The following is a 6,289-nucleotide window of genomic DNA, read 5'->3' as shown; positions in this document are numbered from 1 at the left end:
AGGAATAAACCGACTGCGGGAAACTGGGCTGAGCTGATAATGAAGAAAACAACAGATAGTCAGAGCATACTCTTCAAAAGAAGCATTTGGAGCAATCCAACCCCAGAACTTAGTCTGAATCTACTGCAGTGTACCCACTGTGGTCAAGGTATGGAATGAGTGAGAGAATCCAGCTCAAAGAAAAGCCTCCCACAAATGTCCAGAGATTGAAGGACAGACAGTGAGCCAAGGTTCAGTGGGTGGATTTGTGAAGGGGAACTCATGTCTGACACATCCCATTGAATTTGATGAGGACATGGTGCTGAAGGGAGTGTTTATAGATCTGGTTCATAAGGACTATGAAGGTCATTGATAAGGTTCCACACAAGGGATTGCTGACAATAACAAGAAGGTATGAAATTGGAGGGAATAGTTGATATATGGTGTGATTTAGTTGGAAGGGTAGGAGGCACCATTGATAACATGTGATGAGTGACCTTCTTGAACCACTGCAGACAGTGACATGAACAGACATCCAGCGTGATGTTCGGATGGGACATCCAGGATTTTGATCCAGCAACAGTGAAAGGAATAATGATACATTTCCAGTCAGGATAGTGCATAGTTTGTAGGGAACTTGCAGACTCTGATGCTACCATATATCTGCTGTCCTTGTCCTTCCTGATGATAGAGTTCACAGGTATATTAGGTGCTTTAAAGTTGGGGGGTTGGGGGTAAGTTGCCATCGTTCAATCTATACATGGCACACACAGCTGCCACTCTATATTGGTGGTCAAGGAAGTACAAACTGACCCGGTGGTGGATAGGGTAAGTTGGCCGTTCTTTTCTTGCATGATGTTCAGTTTTCCAAGTGTTTTTCGAGCAGCACAAATCCAGGAAAGCGGAGACTATTCCATCACACTCACAGTTCGTACCTTGTGGTTGGTTAATGGGCTTTGGGGATTAAGGAAGTAAGTTACTTGCTGCAAGATTCCCAATCTCTTGTAGCCACAGTATTTAAATGGCTGATCTAGTTCAATTTCTTGTCATAGAATCATACAGCAAAGAAACAGACCCTTCAGTCCAACCAGACCACGCTGAGCATAATCCCAAACTAAACTAGTTCCACCTGCCTGCTCCTAGCTCATATCCCTCCAAACTTATCCTGTTCATTCACTCATGTCACAAGAGTGTACCTGCAAGCAGGAAGGTGGTTTGAAGTGTATCTGCTTCAACGCCAGGAGCATCTGGAATAAGGCAGGTGAACCTGCAGCATGGGTTGGTTCCTGAGACTTTGATGTTGTGGCCATTTGGGAGACATGGATAGAACGGGGTCAGGAATGATGGTTGCATAGTCCTGGGTTTAAATGTTTCAGGAAGAACAGGGTAGGTGGTAAAAGAAGGGGAGGTGTGGCATTGTTAGACAAGAACAGTATTACCGTAGCCGAAAGGACGTTTAATGAGGACTCATCTATTGAGGTAGTATGGGCTGAGGTTAGAAACAGGAAAGGAGAGGTCACCCTATTGGGAGTTTTTGTTAGGCCTCTGAAAGTTCCAGAGATGTAGAGGAAAGGATAGCAAAGATGATTCTGGATAGGAGTGAAAGTAACAGGGTAGTTGTTATGGGAGACTTTAACTTTCCAGTATTGACTGGAAATGTTATAGTTTGAGCACTTTAGATGGGTCAGTTTTTGTCCAATGTGCACAGAGGGTTGCCTGACATAGTATATACACAGGCCAACAAGAGGCAAGGCCACATTGGATTTGATACTGGGTAATGAACCAGGTCAGGTGTTAGATTTGGAGGTAAGGAAGCACTTTGTTGATTGTGACCACAATTTGGTTATATTTACTTTAGTGATAGAAAAGGATAGGTATATACTGTAGGGCAATGTAGGGCAAGAGTCATAGCTGGGGAAAAGGCAACTATGATTAGGCAAGATTTAGGATACATAGAATGGGGAAGGAAACTGCAGGGAATGGTCTCAATTGAAATGTGGAGCTTGTTCAAAGAACAGCCACTGCAGGTCCTTTATAAGTCTGTACCTGTCAGGCAGGGAGGAGGTGGTTGAGTGAGGGATCCATGGTGCACAAAGAGAGCTCCGTGCTCAGCAGCCTGAAGGAAGAAGATGGCTCGCTAACGTCATCTCAGGCTGACGTGATGAGGATCAGCAAATCCTTCTATGCCAGTCTGTATGATGCGAAGCCAACCGACAGCGCGGCCTCCCAGTCGTTCCTGTCCTCTGTCACGGAGGTCCTAGATGACAGAACATGGGAGAGGCTGGACCAGCCGCTATCTCTGGATGAACTGACCAAGGCCCTCGAGTCCTTCGAAAAGAATAAAACTCCCGGAAGCGATGGCTTACCGGTCGAGCTCTATTCCGCTCTGTGGGACTTGATCGGCCAGGACCTGCTGGAGGTGTATGTCAGTATGCTTCAGGCAGGTACCATGAGTGAATCCATGAGGAAAGGCATCATCACCCTCATCTACAAGCAGAAAGGGGAGAGGGAGGAACTCAGAAATTGGAGACCAATCTCACTGTTGAATGGGTATTACAAAATTCTGTCAAAGGTAATCGCCAACCGGGTCAGGTCTGCTCTGGGGTCGGTGATTCACCCTGACCAAACCTGTGCTGTACCGGGCAGGAAGATCTCTGAGAGTCTCGCACTCCTCAGGGATACGATCGCCTACGTGCAGGACAGAGGGTTGGACACCTGCCTGATCAGCCTGGACCTAACCTGTGTGATCAACCTATCACACAGGTATACGAGAGATGTTCTCTCCAAAATGGGCTTTGGGGAGGGAATCTGCAATTGGATCAGACTGCTCTACACCAACATTGTCAGTGCAGTCTCAATCAATGGGTGGGAATCCGATAGCTTCTCATTCAGATCTGGAGTCAGGCAGGGCTGCCCTCTCTCTCCTGCCTTGTTTGTGTGCTGCTTAGAGCCATTTGCCGAGTCCATCAGGAAGGATGCGAGCCTGAGAGGGGTGACTATTCCTGGCCGCGGGGGCCTGCAGGTTAAGGCCTCCCTGTACATGGATGACGTTGCCGTTTTCTGCTCGGATCCGCTGTCCGTGCGCAGACTCATGTGCATTTGTGACCAGTTCGAACGGGCCTCGGGGGCCAAGGTAAACCGAGGCAAGAGCGAGGCCATGTTCTTCGGGAACTGGGCTGACCAATCCTCGATCCCCTTCACCGTCAGGACTGACCACCTGAAGGTGCTGGGTATTTGGTTCGGGAGGGCTGGGGCGTGCGCCAAGTCTTGGGAGGAGCGTATCAGCAAAGTGAGGCAGAAACTGGGCAGATGGAAGCTACGGTCGCTCTCCATCGTGGGAAAAAACCTGGTCATCAGGTGTGAGGCACTGTCATTGCTATTATACGTGGCACAGGTCTGGCCTATTCCCAGAACCTGTGCCGCTGCAGTCACCCGGGCCATCTTCCAGTTTATATGGAGGTCAAAGATGGACCGGGTCCGAAGGGACTCGCTGTACAAAGATCTGGCAACGGGGGAAAAAAGACACCCAATGCCAACCTCACCCTGATGGCCACCTTTGTGTGTGGCTGCATCAAGCTGTGCATGGATCCCCGGTACGCAAACACCAAGTGTCACTACGTACTGAGGTTCTACCTGTCCCCGGTGTTGCGAAGGATGGGCCTGGCCTCGCTGCCGCGGAACGCTCCGAGTAGTTGGACCGTTCCGTATCACCTGTCCTTCGTGGAGAAATTTATGAGGAAAAACACCTTTGACCACAAGTCCATCAACTCGGTGAAGGACGCTCTCTGGGCGGTCCGAAACTTGTTGATCTTCCAGCTGAAGGAGTTGACCCCGACCGAGTGTTGCAGACTGGCACATTCCAAGGTCCAAGACTACGTGCTGAGGGACGCGCTGAAGCTTGGGGCAGCTGCCGCCAAGGCGCGGTGGGGAAAGACCACCGTGTAAGATCGGCCTGCCTAAAGAAGAACAGGGGGCCCATGCGGACGTTTTTTTGGGCTCTGCTGATGCCTCAGCCAAATAGATGTATAGGTACAAGATTGAAAAATGCACAGGATTGTAAAGGACAAGGATAAATTCGAATCTGTGTTTGTAAATATGGACATATGTATGGCATGATCAAATGTACAGACCATCAAATCATTTTATGAATAAAGTATATTTTTGAAATAAAAAAAAAGGTGGCGCTCCCAGGATGAGGCTGGGACACTGGGAACCCCGTAAACTGTTAAAATGGGGTTTAAAATTGCCAGCATAAATGTGCGTAGCATTAAAGCGGCTACGCGATGTGCTTCAACGCTGGCCTTCCTGGCCAACGTCAAAGCCGATATCCTGTTTCTGCAGGAGTGTGGGATACCGCACCTCAGCAGTTACAGGAGATGGTCGAGCTTGTGGGCCCACGGGCCGTCAGTGTGGTCGGAGGGCAACGATAGCTGCGCCTCCGGCCTGGGTATCCTGTTGCGGGGAGGCAACTTCACCATCTCCGAGGTTAAGGAAGTGGTGGGCGGGCGCCTCCTTGTCGCGGACGTTAAATACAGAAACGCTCCCGTGAGACTAATCAACGTGTACGCCCCAGTGGGTAAGAGTGAACGGTTGGCCGTCCTGCAACAGCTTCCACTGCTGCTGGCTACGTCCAGGCCGGTCATTCTGGCCGGAGACTTCAACTGCATCATTGATGCAGATGGACGATCCGGCGGGGGGGACAGTAAACCGGACGCTACGTCCAGGGCCCTGATGGAAACGGTCAAAGACGCCAAGCTGCACGACGTCTTCAGCACCCCTGCAGATGGAGCGCAGCGTAGATACACCTGGTCACGGGCAGACGGGTCTATCCGCTCAAGGATAGATTACCTGTTTGTGTCCCGAACACTCTCGGTCAGATCCACCGACGTCAAGCCGGTGTTCTTCTCTGACCACTGCCTCCTGCTGGCCGACTGTCACCTACAGGACGAACAGCGGGCGGGCAAGGGAACGTGGAAACTGAACACTTCAGCTGTTGACCCCGGGAAACATCGAAGAGCTCAAGAGGGATTACGCAGGTTGGAGAACCGTGAAGCCCCTCTTTGAGTCTCCAGCGGACTGGTGGGAAACGGTAAAAGGGAACATCAAGAGGTTCTTTATCCTCAAAGGTGTCCAGGAGGCGAGAGAGAGGCCGGGAAAACTGTCCCAGCTCCAGGAAAGTATGCAGAACCTGCTCCTGCTGCAGACGATGGGGGTCGATGTCACGGAGGACTTCAAGGAGGTGAAGGGCCAGCAAGCCTCGCTCTTTGCCTCGGAGGCCTCCAGGATAATCTTCCGGTCCAGGGTCCACTCGGTGGAGCAGGACGAGACGTGCTCACGCTTCTTCTTCCAGAAGGTGCACAAAGAGAGCTCCGTGCTCAGCAGCCTGAAGAAAGAAGATGGCTCGGTAACGTCATCTCAGGCTGAAGTCATGAGGATCAGCAAATCCTTCTACGCCAGCCTGTATGACTCGAAGCCAACCGACAGCGCGGCCTCCCAGTCGTTCCTGTCCTCTATCACGGAGGTCCTAGATGACGGAACACGAGAGAGGCTGGACCAGCCGCTATCCCTGGATGAACTGACCAAGGCCCTCGAGTCCTTCGAAAAGAATAAAACTCCCGGAAGCGACGGCTTACCGGTCGAGGTTTATTCCGCTCTTTGGGACTTGATCGGCCAGGACCTGCTGGAGGTGTATGTCAGTATGCTTCGGGCAGGTACCATGAGTGAATCCATGACGAAAGGCATCATCACCCTCGTCTACAAGCGGAAGGGGGAGAGGGAGGAAATTAGAAATTGGAGACCGATCTCACTGTTAAATGCAGACTACAAAATCTTGTCAAAGGTCATCGCCAACCGGGTCAGGTCTGCTCTGGGATCGGTGATCCACCCGGACCAAACCTGTGCTGTACCGGGCAGGAAGATCTCTGAGAGTCTCGCACTCCTCAGGGATACGATCGCCTACGTGCAGGACAGGGGGGTGGACACCTGCCTCATCAGCCTGGACCAGGAGAAAGCCTTTGACAGGATATCGCATACATATATGAGGGATGTCCTCTCCAAAATGGGCTTTGGGGAGGGAATCGGAAATTGGATCAGACTGCTCTACACCAACATTGTCAGTGCAGTCTCAATCAATGGGTGGGAATCAGATAGCTTCCCTGTAAGATCTGGAGTCAGGCAGGGATGCCCCTTCTCACCCGCCTTGTTTGTGTGTTGCATAGAGCCATTTGCCGAATCCATCAGGAAGGATGCGAGCCTGAGAGGGGTGACTATTCCTGGCAGCGGGGGCCTGCAGGTTAAGGCCTCCCTGTAC

This window comes from Chiloscyllium punctatum, chromosome 30 (assembly GCF_047496795.1).
Source record: "Chiloscyllium punctatum isolate Juve2018m chromosome 30, sChiPun1.3, whole genome shotgun sequence".
Taxonomy (NCBI): domain Eukaryota; kingdom Metazoa; phylum Chordata; class Chondrichthyes; order Orectolobiformes; family Hemiscylliidae; genus Chiloscyllium; species Chiloscyllium punctatum.
Note: the sequence above shows the minus strand (reverse complement) of the source record.